At 38.9% G+C, this 19437-nt stretch overlaps 1 long non-coding RNA gene across 1 annotated transcript in view; it reads left to right on the top strand.

Annotated features, from left to right (window-relative positions):
* The first annotated feature begins 689 nt into the window (after positions 1 to 689).
* Positions 690 to 19437, top strand: part of LOC131187900 (uncharacterized) — a 35304-nt gene continuing 16556 nt past the window's right edge. The window contains exons 1-2 of the long non-coding RNA XR_009152661.1: positions 690 to 800; positions 7733 to 7869. This is a non-coding gene — a long non-coding RNA (uncharacterized LOC131187900). The remainder of the gene's footprint in view (positions 801 to 7732; positions 7870 to 19437) is intronic.

Raw genomic sequence — 19437 nt, 5'->3', positions numbered from 1 at the left:
TTCAACAGGCTTAGCGGATAAAAATCAGTATCTTTTTAGGTGTCAATAGATATAATTCACTTGGTGCAGTTGAAAATATGAAAAGCAATTGTAAAACTGAATTAATAATAAACAACTGGAAATAGTTACAGAACATTCCAGTTTAATTCTGTGACAACAAAAGATGGAAGCCCATGCATTAGAGTTAAAGAAGGTATTCTGAATTTGTATCTATGCTTGAGCAGGAAGCCCTATATCATTCCAGACAAATGACTGTCCAATCTCTTCTTAAAAACCTCCAGTGATGAAGCAGTCACAACGTCTGGCAAACCAGAAGTTAATTATTCTCATTGTCAGGAAATTTCCCTTTAGTTCAAGTTTGGATATCTCCTTGATTAGTTTCCATCCATTGTTTCTTCTGCTGCTCTCAGGTGCTTTGGAGAATGGGTTGACCCATTTGTCTCTATAACATCCCCTCAAATATCAAAAGAGTGCTATCATGCCACCGCTAGTCTTTCTCTTTGTTAAACTAGATACATCTAGTTCCTGCAACTGTTCATTATATGTTTTAGCCTTCAGCCTCCTAATCATTTTTGTTACTCTTCCTGTACCCTTTACAGAGTCACAACATCCTTTTTTTTGTATCATAGTGTCGAAAACTGGACGCAATATTCCAGATATGAGGTTACTAAAGCAGTGTAAAGCAGCATTAATACTTCATGTGGCCTTGAAACTACCCCTCTGGTTTTCCTAGACTGTGTTTGAAAGAAAGTGGGAGAAAAACTGAAATTCTTCAGCATTTACTAAACAGATTTAATCTAGTAAGTATTGATCCTTGCAGCATTTGCACGATACTTTATTGAATATTGATCTGGAGAAGAGATATGAACAATGCATTCTACTGCCTCACTATAACTTCCAAACCAGAGGACCCATTCTGTGTTTGCATTCTGAGCATTATAATACCGTAGCAATGTAAAGTAATGTAATGAAAACAATAAAGTTCACACACACTTTTGAAGTTCAATAATGTAGACTGAGAGGAGGGGGCTCCAGCTTTTTATAGCAACCCCTCCAACTGAATATTTCTGCTATTTTAAGGAGGGCATCATAAAATGGCCATTTTTTTCTATTGGGGAGATGAGAGGAGATAACGTTATTTAGAAGGCAAAATAGATATGATAAGCCTTCAGAAACTTAATATACTTATTTGGCTCCTTATTTGGCATAAATTAAATTTTACCTACATTTCTTATCTACTCCATCAGGAAAACTCAGGGCTAACTGTAGTTTACAATCTGTGTAGATATAATCTTTTTGGTTGATTCTGACTTTGTAACTTCTGGGACAATGCAACCATTTTGACAAGAGAGTTCAGCAAGTATATTCTTATTATTTAGGTAAATGAATGCCAACGTCTTATTGCAATCATCAATATACCTACTTGAAGAAGAATTCGATGTCATTATTTTCTGCTCCTAATAGGACATATGTCTGGAGAGTGTGCAGTATATCGAATAGCAAGAAATAGACATCCTTTGGTAGTGATTTTTGATGGTGAAGTCTGAAATAATACCAGTTGAGGCAGTAATACCAGTTGTACCAGTTGTAGAAGTAGTGATGGTTTTCCAAGGAACATTGCGCAAATGTAAGAATATTACTATTTTCTCCAGGATAAAACCCACTGAGGGCTTTCAACATAGATTGCTGAAAAAACAAATTTAGAACTGCAAAGAAATATTGAAAAGCAATCTGAAATACTGAACTTTGTGGATAACACAAAAGTTTTAAATTTTAATTCCTACTTCATGCTGATCCTCAGAAGCAAGCATAAAAGATGGCAGAGAAAGCAATGGACACTCATTTGGTTAAGTGGTCTTTAAAGTATGCGAAAATCCTAAGTGAGGTTGTTGCTCAGAAAATGGGGGCCGAAATTAGAATTAAAACTCTTGAGATTGATGTTGCTGAGAGAAGAGCTGTATCAAAAGAGAATAATTCCTGGGGATATTATGGCAGACAGAAAGAGACAATTCTCGCTCTACTTGCTTTTGACAGTCTGTCGCATAGGATGGAGGCTTTTTCACATTCTACATTTTGACAGTCCATAAAGGCTAATTAAACAAGTCTCCCAGGTCCAAATGCTACCATCCTAGGAGCACTCATTCTTCTTACCCAAATAGTTAATATCAGATATCATGGGCATGTGGCTAGTTAATGTGATATAACACATATTGTTGGAACCTACTGAACACAGATATTACCAATTAACACATGATATCAGCAATCAGCGTCCCTGCCATTTATAGAACACTTCACATCTTCACATTCCAGTTCTCATAGCTTCAAGTCTTGTAACAATCTGAAGCCTTTATAACGGAAGGATCTGTGTGTCAGATGGAAAATTAAGATGCTGGTTGGGGAGGGGTTTATAAATAACTCATAGAGACACACATTTGCTGTGAGTGTATGTGCACAAAATTAATATCTTCTTTTGTCATTTTGGGGGTGTAAATTACTTAGGCTTTTCTATCCATCTTCAAACTGCGCTAACAGGATACGACAAAAATAACTCAGGGTATATTTTGACTTAAGTCTACAGAGTTACTTTCAACAGATAAACAACAATGTAGATTTGGAATTCAGATTGTGTTGTGTATGCCATAAAATACTTTTTAGGCATAGATAGAAATAGGATTGTGTAGTGCTGGCTGCTGCATTGGGCAGGCCTTATGAAAATCTGCTGGACACATTAGAAGCTTATCTTCTATCTCTCTCCTTGCTTATGTGGCAACACTACCAGTCTGCTGATTTTCAGATCTCAGTCATGTTTGCCAATATTTCTTATTTGGGATCTTCAGATCTAGATTTGGAAGGCATTTTTTTATAGCTGTAGCCTTGATTGGTCCTAACATATACAACCATAGAATCACTATACCTATGTTCCTATGCCTGAACTCTGAAAAATTGTAAATTGTCAGTAGCTCTATAAAATCAGGAGCTCATCCTAATGCAAAGTTCATGAGTATTATACATTGTAAGCTGCCCTGAGTCTTCGGAGAAGGGTGGGGTATAAATGTAAACAAACAAACAAAAATTAAAACAACAGCACACATGACATGATTCTTCTCCTTCATCCTGTCTCTCTTTTCACTTCTAAACCAAATGATGTTGTCAGCAGGTGGATCAAAGTGGCCTCCTTACAAGAAATAGCTACTTTTGGACAATAGCACATCCTAATCAAACCACTTATCTCTGAAACAGGCTGGATGTATTATTTAATATAAACTGCATGGCACAAAGAACCCTCGTAACCAGGGGTGAAATGCTCCCAGTTCGGACCAGATCACCTGATCCAGTAGTGATGGCGACAGGTGGTTTGGAGAACCAGTAGCAAAAATCCCTCCCCCCACCCCATGCCCAGCTGAGCCATGCAATCATCAGAGATTGTTTTTTTTTACTTTTAAAAGCATTTTTTCTTTGGCCGAAAAAATGCTTTTAAAAGTAAAAAAAAAGCCTCTGATGATCACGCGGCTCTGCTGGGATCATCAGGGGCTTTTAAAAGCATTTTTTAAACAACCTCTTCGGCCGAAGAGGTTGTAGAAAAAATGCTTTTAAAAGGCTCCTCTGGTGATCCCAGCTGAGTTGCCTGATCCTCAGAGGCTTTTAAAAGCATTTTTTAACAACCTCTTTGGCTGAAGAGGTTGTAGAAAAAATGTTTTTAAAAGTAAAAAAAAAAGTTGGCCACGCCCACCCAGTCACATTACCCCCACTACCACCAAGCCACACCCACACCCACAGAACCAGTAGTAACAAATTTTACATTTCACCACTGCTTGTAATTATGTGGTAAAGAAACTTGCTCTCCATGAGCTACCACAGAATGATGAACAGTTCATTCCTACATGACACTAAAGACTTAAATTGAAAGGACAGAAGAAAGGACTACTGATAATCATGTGTCCTGATGTTAGTTGCTTGACAAGTCATGATAAGAACTGTTTGATACACTTGGAATTTTGAACGAAATTTATATTCACGTATCTATTTGCTTTATTAGATATAATGACACAAACAGATATTTAAATATAAATTCCCTTCACAGTTCCAGATATTTGCCAAATGCGAAAAATACGTTAAAAATCCTTCTTTCAATATGTAAGGGACAAGAAAAAAGTCAGAGTAATGTTTGGTCTTCTAAGGGGAGAAGATCGCAAGAAGGTGAGAGGAAGCAGGGAGAAAGCGGAGTTGCTTAATTCCTTCTTTGCATCTGTCTTTATGCAAAAGGAATAAAAAATAGGCCAATGTATCAAAAGTAGCACAGTGGGAGACAGAATAGAAATGTAAATCAGATTAGGTAAGAAATTGGTAAAAAAAAACCAACTCCTGTCCACTTTAGATGAGTTCAAATTACCAAGATCAAATAGTTTATATTCCAGAGTACTGAAGGACTTGGCAGAGGTGATCTTGGCCAGTGAGAATCGAACTCTGGCAGTCAGCAGAAATAGCCTGCAATTAGCTTGCAATGCTGCATTCTAACCACTGCGCCACCGCAGATAAACAAAGCAATCACTAGAAGCCAGCATAGGTTTGTTAAAAGCAGATCATACCAGACAAACCTTATTACCTTCTTTGATAAAGTGAGTAAATTAGAGACCAGGGTAATACTGTGGATATACTTTAATACTTCTGCTTCATTGACTATGCTAAAGTCTTGATTGTGTGGATCACAACAAATTGTGGCAAGTTCTTAAAGAGATGGGAGCACCAGACCATCTTATTTGTCTCTTGAGAAAACCTATATGCAGGTCAAGAAGCAACATTGAGAACTGGACATGAAACCACTGATTGGTTCAAAATTGGGAAAGGAGTCCGGCAAGGCTGTATACTGTCACCCTGCCTATTTAACTTATATGCAGACCACATCATGAGAAAGGTGAGGCTAGATGAATCAAAAGTTGGAATTAAGATTGCCAGGAGAAATATCAACAACCTCAGATATGCAGATGATACCACTCTAATGGCAGAAAGTGAAGAGGAACTAAAGAGCCTCTTGATGCAAGTGAAGGAGGAGAGTGCAAAAGTTGGCTTGAAACTCAACATTAAGAAAACTGAAATCATGGAATAGAATAGAATAGAATTTTATTGGCCAAGTGTGATTGGACACACAAGGAATTTGTCTTGGTGCATATGCTCTCAGTGTACATAAAAGAAAAGATACGTTCATCAAGGTACAACATTTACAAAACAATTGATGGTCAATATATCAATATAAATCATAAGGATTGCCAGCAACAAGTTATAGTCATACAGTCATAAGTGGAAAGAGATTGGTGATGGGAACTATGAGAAGATTAATAGTAGTGCAGATTCAGTAAATAGTCTGACAGTGTTGAGGGAATTATTTGTTTAGCAGAGTGATGGCCTTCGGGAAAAAACTGTTCTTGTGTCTAGTTGTTCTGATGTGCAGTGCTCTATAGCGTCGTTTTGAGGGTAGGAGTTGAAACAGTTTATTTCCAGGATGCGAGGGATCTGCAAATATTTTCACGGCCCTCTTCTTGATTCATGCAGTATACAGGTCCTCAATGGAAGGCAAGTTGGTAGCAATTATTTTTTCTGCAGTTCTAATTATCCTCTGAAGTCTGTGTTTTTCTTGTTGGGTTGCAGAACCGAACCAGACAGTTATAGAGGTGCAAATGACAGACTCAATAATTCCTCTGTAGAATTGGATCAGCAGCTCCTTGGGCAGTTTAAGCTTACTGAGTTGGCGCAGAAAGAACATTCTTTGTTGTCCTTTTTTAATGATGTTTTTGATGTTAGCTGTCCATTTTAGATCTTGCGATATGATAGAACCCAGAAATTTGAAGGTTTCTACTGTTGATACTGTGTTGTCAAGTATTGTGAGAGGTGGAAGTATGGAAGGGTTTTTCCTAAAGTCTACCACCATTTCTACGGTTTTGAGTGTGTTCAGTTCCAGATTGTTTTGGTTGCACCACAAGGCTAGTCGTTCGACCTCTTGTCTATATGCGGATTCGTCATTGTCTCGAATGAGACCAATCACTGTTGTGTCAATCACTGTTGTGTCATCCGGCCTTCTCAATTCCTGGCAGATAGATGGGGAAGAAATGGAGGTGGTGACAGATTTTATTTTCCTGGGCTCCAAGATCACCGCAGATGGTGACTGCAGCCAAGATATTAAAAGACACTTGCTCCTGGGGAGGAAAGCTATGGCAAATCTAGACAGCGTACTAAAAAGCAGAGACATTACCCTGCCAACAAAAGTGCATATAGTCAAGGCTATGGTTTTCCCAGTTGCAATGTATGGCTGTGAAGATTGGACCATAAGAAAGGCTGAGCGCCAAAGAATCGAGGCCTTTGAACTCTGGTGCTGGAGAAGACTCCTGCAAGTCCCTTGGACTGCAAGGCAAACAAACAAGTCTGTTCTAGGGGAGATGAACCCTGACTGGTCTTTAGAAGGTCAGATCCTGAATGTGAAACTCAAATACTTTGGCCACCTAATGAGAAGGAAGGACTCACTGGAGAAGAGCCTAATGCTGGGAAAGATTGAGGCCAAAAGAAGAAGGGGACGACAGAGAATGAGTTGGCTGGATGGAGTCACTGAAGCAGTCGACGTGAGCTTAAATGGACTCCAGAGGATGGTAGAGGACAGGAAAGCCTGGAGGAATGTTGTTCATGGGGCTGCGATGGGTTGGACACGACTTCACAACTAACAACAACAATACTTTACTTCGACTTCAATAAACCTTTTGACAAAGTAGACCACAGCCTATTTCTTGGAAAGATAGAACAATGTGGGATAGATAGTACCACCACCAGATGGATTTGCAGTTGGCTGACAAACTGCACTTAGTTTGCAGTCCTTAATGGAGCTACATCTACATGGAGGGAAGCATGCAGCGGGTTATCTCAGGGTTCTGTCTTGGGCCAGTGCTCTTCAACATCTTCTTAAGTGATTTAAAGAATAGAATAGAAGAGGAACTCATCAAATTTGCAGATGACACTGCAAGTGGTAGCTGAGCAGGCCCGAATAAGTAACAAATGAAAGTTAATGATTGATGTTGAATAAGAGACTGTACATTGAATATGTTGATGGAAAATGGAAATAAAACTTTTTTATAAAAAAAAAAATTTGCAGATGACACCAAACTGGGAGGATTTTCCAATGTTTTGGAAGATAGATTTGAGATTCAAAAGGGTCTTGACAGACTAAAGCAGGGGTGTCAAACTCACGTCATTAGAGTGGTGTCACATGACATATCGGGACTTTTTCTCCCATCACTAAAGCGAGAATGGGTGTGGCCAGCGTGTGGCGCATCCGGCCCAAGGGCTGGGCATTTGACAGCCCTGGACTAAAGCATCAGATCCCATTTAACAAGATGCAGTTCAGTGGTGAGAAAAGGAAAACCAAATGCACAATTGTAGGATAGGCAGTACCAGATCACAGTAGTAACCGTGAGAGAATTTGTTATCTTATCATTTATGTAAGTAGACCATCATTTAAGTCTGTCTGTCAACAGATTGACTGACAGACTGTCAAAAGCAAGTAGAGCGAGAATTCTTTCTCTCTGTCTGCCATAATATCCCCAGGAATCATTTTCTTTTGATACAGCTCTACTCTTAAGAATCATGAGTGCCACGCAGCTGCCAAAAAAAGCCAGTGCATACATAGGCTACATCAACAGAAGGATACTATCAAGATCAAGTAAAGTAATAGTGCCACTGTATATTTCCCCAGGGAGACCATACTTGGAATACTGTGTCCAGTTCTGGTTGCCATGATACAAAAAGATGCTGAAATCTTAGAAAGGTGCAGAGAAGAGCAGCAAAGATGAACAGAGGCTAAGATGTATGGTGAACAGTTAAAGGAACTAGGTATGTATAGCCTAACAAAGAGAAGGATTAAGGGGTGACATAATAGCTGTCTTCCAGTACTTGATGGGCTGTCACAAGGAGGAGCAGGTCAACTTATTCTCCAAAGCATCTGAGGGCAGATCAAGAAGCAATGGGTGGAAGCTCATTACAGAGAGAGTCAATTTGGAACTAAGGAGAAATTTCCTGACAGCAAAATCAATTGATCAATGGCACAGCTTGTGTCCCAGAGTTGTGAGTGCTCTGTCACTGGAGGTTTTCAAGCAATGATTGGTCAGCCATTTGTCTGGGAGGCAATAAGGTTTTCTGCCTTGGGCAATGGGTTGGACTAGAAAACCTCCAAGATGCCTTCTAGCCCTGTGATTCTATGATTCTACTTTATTATAATCTAATCCAATATAACCCTTCCTTCATGTCTGCTTGCTTCCAGTTACAGGTTTTCATTGGCATTTATATAAGTTCTTATATAAAAAATACAGTCATTTCTTTCATTCATCCTTTTTTAAAAAACTGAATCCTATCTTTTAATCTTGAATGGTGTTTTCACCCATTTCCTGACAGTTATAACAATTAATAAGTGGAACGACTTGCCTGCAGAAGTTGTGAATGCTCCAACACTGGAAATTTTTAAGAAAATGTTGGATAACCATCTGACTGAGATGGTGTAGGGTTTCCTGCCTGGGCAGGGGGTTGGACTAGAAGGCCTCCAAGGTCCCTTCCAATTCTGTTGTTATATATATTATATATATTATATATTTCAACAGTGTGCTCTACATATGGATGCCAACTACATGTTGACTACTCAAAAAATCAATGAGATATAATTCCGTGCAAGTCTACTCAGTAGTATGTCCCATCTGGCACAAATGAATTCATTTCTAGATTGTTTTTAGACAGCAACTTAATTATCTAATAGTCACCACTAAAACTGGAAAATGAAGACTGAACTTTATATAGTTTATTCTAAGTTCAAACTCTATTCTAAAAGCTTACTAGTAAACTTTAGATATCATGAGAACTAGAAGTAATACTTTTGTCTTCTGAGACAGCCAAACCCCCAAGACAATGGTTAAGTGAGAAGTTTCTTAAATATCATGGTATATTGTTCTAATTCTATTCGTACAATCCTCCATACTTAAAAAAAGCTGTCAATCTGTCAAGAGTAATTCTAGCCATAAAATTTGAATTGTGTGGGACTATTCATACCTGGATGGAAATTGCAGCAATCAAGAGACATCTTTGGATGCCCAAATTACTAATCATGAAAAGAAGCACTCTGTGCCACCTACATCTCACTCTCCTTACATTGACCTGAAAAGCTTCTTCAATTTTTAAGGTGTGCTGGATTCTCTGAACCAAAACTACACTGGATATGCTCTTTGGCAATTCTGAGATCTATAGTCCCATCACATCTGGAAGACAAAAGTTTGGGAAAAACTACCATGAACAGAAACCAAAAATGACATTTGATTGAACTTGATTATTGATCTCGAAATGAGCTGTGACAACTTTGTAAATTGCAGAATGCAATTATAGTTTTTAAATTTTCTGGTTGAATATATGGAGGTTGGGGAATAGATTGGTCGAGATTGGGATTTCCCAAAATTCTGGATGAAAAAGGATCACTAGTTCAATAAATGTTGCTTTTCCTGGAATCTGAGAATTTTAATTCTCAGATTCCAGGAAAAGCACCTTTCTATGCATCTAGTGATGGAATATTTTGATGTAGCTCTCTTATAATTTGACTCAGACTGATAGCCTCTTCCTATCTCATTATAAATCTCCCTGTGAATGACCCTTGGTAGTCAGAGAGTCTTCTGCTTTCAAACCTTTGAATCTACAATATTCTAAAAAAGTCCGACTTCGCCCATCTTTGTTTGATAATGGCATTGGATATGTGTCTATTTATCCAGCTTTCAAACAACCAAGACTTTCTCCCCAAGATCACTTGAAAAATAAGTAGATTATTAAATCTACAAGATATGTACCATGATCATCATGATAATGGTGTTCAAAATCATGGCTGCTGTTGAAATGTCATTATTTTGATGGAAAGAATGAAAAGAAGGGAGGAAAGAAGGGAATAGGGAATATGTATATTTAAAGTCCAGCATCTTGATTAGTGGGTGAATGTGTGTGTATATACATAGACACACGCTTAAACAAATTTCCCACCTGTGCTGTGACAGATGGATGAAGGGGGCCCTGGGAAAGTGTTAATTGCTCTTTTGCTTGTGGTTTGGAGGTTCAAGAGATCTTCTAATTAAGGAATCTGTAGAAGAACTGGTCGTCTTATAATACCAAGAAAGGGCAATGGTAGTCCAATTGCTTGACAGCTTGAAGATGCATGCAGGGTAAGAGGATAAAAATGCCAGAAGTGCTGGATTGGCAAATGCAAGCTATTTCTAAATGTCTTTTTAAAATGAAGATATGCTCTGAGTTTGTAGTTTCTGCAGTTCTGTGCCAAGAGCGAGTTATAACATGCAGAATTTAGCATCCGGCTAATTTCAGTTGCCATAAAAATCCCCAGGTCTCTCTCCCAAACCTGTCTGTTGCTTGCAACATCCACTGCCTTTTACAGCTGGGCCAGCAAGCCATCAGTTTAAATGAACAAAGCAGACTGTTCTCTTATCCTCCCAAGACCTACATTTATAGTATCCACATGCTGGGGTAATTATGGCTAAATAATTTAATACTATAAAAAACTGACATATCCATTTAGGCGCAGTTCTGTTATATTGTTTAACTGTATTGGGGTGCTGACCTCTATTAGATGACTAATATTCTGACTAAAGACTGGTCATTCCCCTTTCCTTGACCTGAAAAGCTTCTTCAATTTTTAAGGTGTGCTGGATTCTCTGAACCAAAACTACACTGGATATGCTCTTTGGCAATTCTGAGATCTATAGTCCCATCACATCTGGAAGACAAAAGTTTGGGAAAAACTACCATGAACAGAAACCAAAAATGACATTTGATTGAACTTGATTATTGATCTCGAAATGAGCTGTGACAACTTTGTAAATTGCAGAATGCAATTATAGTTTTTAAATTTTCTGGTTGAATATATGGAGGTTGGGGAATAGATTGGTCGAGATTGGGATTTCCCAAAATTCTGGATGAAAAAGGATCACTAGTTCAATAAATGTTGCTTTTCCTGGAATCTGAGAATTTTAATTCTCAGATTCCAGAAAAGCACCTTTCTATGCATCTAGTGATGGAATATTTTGATGTAGCTCTCTTATAATTTGACTCAGACTGATAGCCTCTTCCTATCTCATTATAAATCTCCCTGTGAATGACCCTTGGTAGTCAGAGAGTCTTCTGCTTTCAAACCTTTGAATCTACAATATTCTAAAAAAGTCCGACTTCGCCCATCTTTGTTTGATAATGGCATTGGATATGTGTCTATTTATCCAGCTTTCAAACAACCAAGACTTTCTCCCCAAGATCACTTGAAAAATAAGTAGATTATTAAATCTACAAGATATGTACCATGATCATCATGATAATGGTGTTCAAAATCATGGCTGCTGTTGAAATGTCATTATTTTGATGGAAAGAATGAAAAGAAGGGAGGAAAGAAGGGAATAGGGAATATGTATATTTAAAGTCCAGCATCTTGATTAGTGGGTGAATGTGTGTGTATATACATAGACACACGCTTAAACAAATTTCCCACCTGTGCTGTGACAGATGGATGAAGGGGGCCCTGGGAAAGTGTTAATTGCTCTTTTTTATGCTTGTGGTTTGGAGGTTCAAGAGACCTTCTAATTAAGGAATCTGTAGAAGAACTGGTCGTCTTATAATACCAAGAAAGGGCAATGGTAGTCCAATTGCTTGACAGCTTGAAGATGCATGCAGGGTAAGAGGATAAAAATGCCAGAAGTGCTGGATTGGCAAATGCAAGCTATTTCTAAATGTCTTTTTAAAATGAAGATATGCTCTGAGTTTGTAGTTTCTGCAGTTCTGTGCCAAGAGCGAGTTATAACATGCAGAATTTAGCATCCGGCTAATTTCAGTTGCCATAAAAATCCCCAGGTCTCTCTCCCAAACCTGTCTGTTGCTTGCAACATCCACTGCCTTTTACAGCTGGGCCAGCAAGCCATCAGTTTAAATGAACAAAGCAGACTGTTCTCTTATCCTCCCAAGACCTACATTTATAGTATCCACATGCTGGGGTAATTATGGCTAAATAATTTAATACTATAAAAAACTGACATATCCATTTAGGCGCAGTTCTGTTATATTGTTTAACTGTATTGGGGTGCTGACCTCTATTAGATGACTAATATTCTGACTAAAGACTGGTCATTCCCCCCTTTCCTTCTAGTTAGATTTTATTCATAAAGAGTTTGCTCCACTCCTAAAGACTGGTTATTAGTGAGCATGGACTGGTTGGCATTATGGAAGTTCAGCACAATCATAATCACATTTGATTACCAGTTCTGAACAAGCCAGAGATCGCGCTTGTAAATGAAAATGTTCTCTCTGTTTAATAGCTCTGGGATTTGTATGTGATCATGCTGTGTGACCAACTAAAATAAAATAATAATAAAAATGAATTAGATTATTTGCTAATGCCAAGGCACATTAAATATTTTTTGACAACAGAGAAGATGCTTTCTAAATTGTAATTAGCCTGGAAATTATTGCACAAAGTCGGCTTCCCTATAATCCTTTAAAATCAGAAGGGTTGTAATTGGCCTTAGAGATTCAACACTGCTTTGTGCTTCATTTTCCAGAAGTTCTGGTTCTGCATATGTAATAGCTGGATCCTTTGTGACTGCGATACAAAACTCCATCAGGGAGGGGGAAAGAGTGAAGCAAGTAAAACAATTGGATTATTTCCCACACTTGCAATGCATGCTAATGGACAGAGAACATTTATAAACTGCGTTTAGACTAGCATGTAGAGAAACATGGTGTTTGTTGATCTGGATTACATAATGTCAAGAAGAAGAAGTATACTGAGAAATTATGTGTAAGAATATTACAAGTGTTGGCAGCTTAAAAATTAATTAAATTAAACCCTATCTTGTGTTAGGGTTGCATTTATTTTCTGTTCAATTTTCTAAAGAGTTGAAAAAGTGTGATCTTTTTGAGAAATGATTCTCTGTTCACTGTATCATAGATGAAAACATATTCTGACTTTTTGCAGATGATCTTATAGAATCCTAGTAGTGACATGGCATTAAGTATTTGTTGTGTCTGCACCCCCTGAGCCGGGCCTGCTGCCAGAAAGTGACTTGGACAGTGAGGGGGAAGGGAGCACCGGCTTGCCTGGGTCAGCTCCAGGAGCCAGAAACAGGCCAGGTGGAAGAGATAATGAGGCATCCATCCCCTGACTCTTCCCCCCGAGGCCATGCCTGCAGACCCAGCTGACGGCAATCAGGCTTGGTTTCATAGGCAGGAGAGGAGGGAACAACAGAAGCAAGGGTAGGGCAGGCCTAGGAAGTGCTGTGTCATGGAGCAAACACCACACAGGATATAAAAGGCAGCCAGAGCTGCTGTGTCTCTTTGTAACAGGAACATCCACTGATTAAGAGCTGAAGTTTGTTTCTAGGTGTCACCAGCGTCATAGAAGATAACGGAGGCTCTTGGCAGACACTGGCTATTCTGCTGCCAGAGCTGCTAGTGACGGCTAATTAAGCTATCATTTGGACGGAGGCAAGGGAGGACAGAACAGTATGCAACAACTATTGATTAGTTCTCCTGAGGCCAATCCATTCACCATGATATATGGAAGATAAGGCATTGAGGTTCTGCCAGGTTGCAAGAACATCGATGGCCAACAACTCATCATCAAACCGTTCAAAGTGTGAGCATATGGGTGACCACATGTAAATTCAGGGACCACAGGAGGCATATTTCAGCACAGGAAGCCTAAGGGAACTCAATAGCCTGCTGTCCTATTCTGACTCCAGAGCTGGGTTTCAGCAGGTTCTGACTAGTTCTGGAGAACCAGTAGTGAAATTTTTTGAGCAGTTTGGAGAACCGGTAGTAAAAATTCTGACTGGTCCGATCCCCATCTATTCTTTGCCTCCCAAGTCCCAGCTGATAGGGAGAAAATGGGGATTTTGCAGTATCCTTTCCCTGGAGTTGGGTGGGAATGGAGATTTTACAGTATCCTTCCCCTGCCACGCCCACCAAGCCATGCAATGCCCACCAAGCCACACCCACAGAATCAGTAGTAAAACATTTTAAAACCCACCACGCTGTCTGACTCTACATTATGTACTCCGATTGTGTAGCTTCCATTAATTTGGTCAGGAAAAAAGAGACAGTTTTTGATTATGTTTAATATTTCTTTGGTGAAGAAAGGTCAGCTTAACCTGGAATGAAGTCCTTAGAGGGATTGTTTAGTTCAGTCAAGACTGTCTTGATTTGACAAAAGAAAACCTGATTATCATCAAATAATGTGTCCAAGGAAGGAAGGAAGGAAGGAAGGAAGGAAGAAAGAGAGAGAGAGAGAGAGAGAGAGAGAGAGAAAGAAAGGAAGGAAGGAAGGAAGGAAGGAAGGAAGGAAGGAAGGAAGGAAGGAAGGAAGGAAGGAAGGGTAAAAACCCAAGAACAATAAAACCCCCATGGCGTATCCCTTCTGAGGAAAAATAGCAAGGCAGATTTTGGCCTCAATGGTTACTTTTGTCAGCGTTTCTTGAAATGGATCTTCTCCAGATCAGATTTATTTTCCAGCCAGACTGAAGCCTCCAGCTATGAACGCAATCCTTAATTAAGGCCTCTTCCTAGGCAACATGTTAAGTTTTACTGCTGTCCCTTCAGGACAGCCAAACATTTTATTATTACAAAATTTGGGGAGGTTCTTCATTCATTGCCAAGTGATAGATATAAGGGGCTGAAAGCTGCTGAAGTACTGTTGCACAAGAGTTACATAAGTTTCTTATATATCCGATGTGAACGAAACTTGCATAGTTTGTATTCTCTGTTGTGTTGGAAATGTTCTGAGAGAAAGAAAAAAATGGATTACATAGAATTATATCTTCATTTTTAGTTTAGAATTAACAAAATCTGCTATATTTTTAAATATTTCCCTTGTGGTGAATAATTCAAATTCTAATTACTTTAATCTGTGAAGGAGTGATCTATTGCCCTTCCAAAGCTGGGTGTGAGCCCCCATTGAGTGGGGCATTTTGAGCCCCCTGATCCTGGATCAGTAGTATTGAATGGAAGATTAATTCTTCTTGGCCTAGAACTAAGGATAATTTTCCTGACAGTGAGAACTATTAATCAGAGGAATGGTTTGCCTCTAGAAGGTGTGGGTGCTCCATTACTGGAGGTTTTAAAGACGATGTTGGATAGCCATTTGTCCAGAATGGTATAGGGTCTCCTGCTTGTGCAGTGGGTTAGACTAGAAGGCCTCCAAGGTCCCTTCCAACTTTGCTATTCTGTCATTCAATTTGCATACCGAGCAAACAGATCAACAGATGATGCTGTTAATATGGCTCTGCACTACATCTTACAACATCTTGAATCTCCAAAGACCTATGTAAGGGTCCTCTTTGTAGACTTTAGTTCAGCATTCAATACCATCATTCCAGACACTCTTCTAACTAAGCTAAACCAGCTACAAGTACCTGAACAGACTTGTAAATGGATCACAAGCTTCCTAACAAACAGGAAGCAGCAGGTGAAGCTAAGCAAGATCACATCAAATACCTGTACAATTAGCACAGGGGCCCCCCAAGGCTGTGTGCTCTCCCCACTTCTCTTCTCTCTGTATACCAATGACTGCATCTCCAATGATCCATCTGTTAAGCTACTGAAGTTCGCAGATGACACAACAGTGATTGGTCTCATTCGAGACAATGACGAATCCGCATATAGAGGAGAGGTCAAACGACTAGCCTTGTGGTGCAACCAAAACAATCTGGAACTGAACACACTCAAAACCGTAGAAATGGTGGTAGACTTTAGGAGAAACCCTTCCATACTTCCACCTCTCACAATACTAGACAACACAGTATCAACAGTAGAAACCTTCAAATTTCTAGGTTCTATCATATCGCAAGATCTAAAATGGACAGCTAACATCAAAAACATCATTAAAAAAGGACAACAAAGAATGTTCTTTCTGCGCCAACTCAGTAAGCTTAAACTGCCCAAGGAGCTGCTGATTCAGTTCTACAGAGGAATTATTGAGTCTGTCATTTGCACCTCTATAACTGTCTGGTTCGGTTCTGCAACCCAACAAGAAAAACACAGACTTCAGAGGATAATTAGAACTGCAGAAAAAATAATTGCTACCAACCTGCCTTCCATTGAGGACCTGTATACTGCACGAATCAAGAAGAGGGCCGTGAAAATATTTACAGACCTCTCGCATCCTGGACATAAACTGTTTCAACTCCTACCCTCAAAACGACGCTATAGAGCACTGCACACCAGAACAACTAGACACAAGAACAGTTTTTCCCCGAAGGCCATCACTCTGCTAAACAAATAATTCCATCAACACTGTCAAACTATTTACTGAATCTGCACTACTATTAATCTTCTCATAGTTCCCATCACCAATCTCTTTCCATTTATGACTGTATGACTATAACTTGTTGCTGGCAATCCTTATGATTTATATTGATATATTGACCATCAATTGTGTTGTAAATGTTGTACCTTGATGAACGTATCTTTTCTTTTATGTACACTAAGAGCATATGCACCAAGACAAATTCCTTGTGTGTCCAATCACACTTGGCCAATAAAAATTCTATTCTATTCTATTCTATTCTATTCTATTCTATTCTATTCTATTCTATTCTATTCTATTCTGTATTCTGTAAAATTCCATAGTTCAAGCTCCTATTCAGAGCTGCATGTGGAAACTACTCATGCTTTGAACATGTATAGCCTGTGCTCCAATATCCCGCAGAGGTTTTAAATCTGTATGTCGTGTGGTTACATATGAAGTAATACCTATTTTCTATGAATGAATTTAAATCTCTAGGTCTTGATCAGTTTCATCCTAAAGGGCCAAAGCAGATTGCCATAGGTCTGGCTTAATTGCCATGCATTATTTTTTTAAAAAACCTAGAGAACCAATGACATACCTTTCAACTGAAGACATGCATATATTGTACCTATCTTCAAAAAGGAGAGAAAGGAATATCCAGGGCATATAGACTTGTCAGTGTGCCATCAATATTTGTAATATTCTATAGCGAAACATAAAAAGAGTAACTGTAAGCATCTTGAAAACAATGCAACAGTTTTCACAACTTTCAAGAAAAGTCTTTTTCAATCAAGTAACTTCCTTAGTAGATGGTGGGAAAGCTGTAGAAATAATATCATGATTTCAACAATTCATTTCAGAAAGAATCACATGATATTCTACTGCAGCTAGCAAGCTACATTTGCATGGACTTCACGGCATAACAATTGAATAAATACTTGACTTGAAAATTATATTAAAAAAGGGATTCCTTTTCAACTGGAGGCATGGTCTGAGATGTATTCAATCTATGACACTTTACTCTTAATATTTCTTTGGATAAAAAAGGTGGAAACAAAACTTTTCAGACTTATAAATGGCAAATATTAAATGAGAGAGCTCATTTCCTAAAAGGCAGAGATAAAGTATGCCATAATATTGAAAGTTTAGAGAGATGGACTAAAAATAACAAGATGAATTTTAATGGGGAGAACCGCAGAACTCTTCATCTGGAAGGAGAAACAAAGTCAGAGAAATTGGAATAGTTCAGGCAGCAGCAAAGTGGATAATTTGGGTGGTCTGATCTGAAATGTAGAAACCAAGTCATATAAAGAAACACTGGAAGAACTGGCAGTGCTTAGCTCTGAGAAGAGAACCTGAAAGGATGCAATACCAAAGACTTGTTTTCCACAATTCAGGATACAGAATACAGTTTTAAATAACAGGAACAGATTAGAACAATGTTAGAAAAAAATATCAACAACCTCAGATATGCAGATGATACCACTTTAATGGCAGAAAGCGAAGAGGAACTAAAGAGTCTCTTGATGCGGGTGAAGGAGGAGAGTGCAAAAGTTGGCTTGAAACTCAACATTAAGAAAACTAAGATCATAGCATCCAGCCCTCTCAATTCCTGGCAAATAGATGGGGAAGAAATGGAGGTAATGACAGATTTTATTTTCCTGGGCTTCAAGATCACCGCAGATGGGGACTGCAGTCAAGAAATTAAAAGACGCTTGCTCCTGGGGAGGAAAGCTATGGCAAATCTAGACAGAGTACTAAAAAGCAGAGACATCACCCTGCCAACAAAAGTGCATATAGTCAAGGCTATGGTGTTCCCAGATGCAACGTATGGCTGTGAAAGTTGGACCATAAGGAAGGCTGAGTGCCAAAGAATCGAGGCCTTTGAACTCTGGTGCTGGAGAAGACTCCTGCGAGTCCCTTGGATGGCAAGGCGATCAAACTGGTCAGTCCTAGACGAGATCAACCCTGACTGCTCTTTAAAAGGCAGATGAAGATGAAACTCAAATACTTTGGCCACCTAATGCAAAGAAAGGACTCACTGGAGAAGAGCCTAATGCTGGGAAAGATAGAGGGCAAAAGAAGAATGGGATGACAGAGAATGAGGAGGCTGGATGGAGTCACTGAAGCAGTTGGCATGAGCTTAAATGGACTCCAGAGGATGGTAGAGGACAGGAAGGCCTGGAGGAACCTTGTCCGTGGGGTCACGATGGGTCGGACACGACTTTGCAGCTAACAACAACAAAAGAAAAGCATTCTTGATAACAGCAGCCTGCCAGTGGAACCAATTATTCACAGAGTGGTTTCTTTTTCTCTAAATATGTTCAGGCAGAGTATCTGACAAAGATGCTTTCAGTTGAATTACTGTACTGAAAATTAGTTGAACTCAGTGGTCTGAATAGCTTCTTCCAACTCTAGAATTCTTCCAACTCTATACTTTACATTATAGAAGAAAGATGCTCAGTTCCAAAAATTATCCTTTCAACCTCTACTTTAAAGAACAGTAGGAGGAGAGAACAGTGGCCTTTAAGTTATCTCTCATCACTTAACCTCTGGGTAATAGACTGAATAAACACGGAAACATGGACAGAGTCTTTTCCATTATGGGGAAATGCACTGTATTGCTCTTTTGATCAGGAATCAGCAATCTCTTGTAATCCTGGGCACTATTACATGACTGCCTCTGTACATCATATGCAAATGTAAATTTTTGTCCTGCTTACTGGTGAAGCATTTCCTCTTTGGAGCAGATATGCCAGCTATCATATTTCCATTATAACCAATCTCGTTGTATACATGATGTACAATGACAATAAAGGCTATACTATACTATCCATAAAAAAGAACATTGCTAAATTTATAATTAAGATTAAAGGGCCTACATTCTATGTGCCAAAGGACTTAAGAAGTGATCCTCAAAGGGTCTCTTGGAAAATGATTTAAATACTAGTAGAGTGTGAAAAAATATTTGCTAATTGATTGTATAGTAAAACTAATAAGTGATTTCTTAACACTAGGGTGTTCTTAGGGTTTTCCAAACAATGATGCTAATGCAATTGAGTACCTACTCACTTGGATTCACACTTTTATGACCAAATCTT

This window comes from Ahaetulla prasina, chromosome 1 (genome assembly GCF_028640845.1).
Source record: "Ahaetulla prasina isolate Xishuangbanna chromosome 1, ASM2864084v1, whole genome shotgun sequence".
NCBI lineage: Eukaryota > Metazoa > Chordata > Lepidosauria > Squamata > Colubridae > Ahaetulla > Ahaetulla prasina.
Note: the sequence above shows the minus strand (reverse complement) of the source record. Positions and strands in the feature narration are given on the sequence as shown.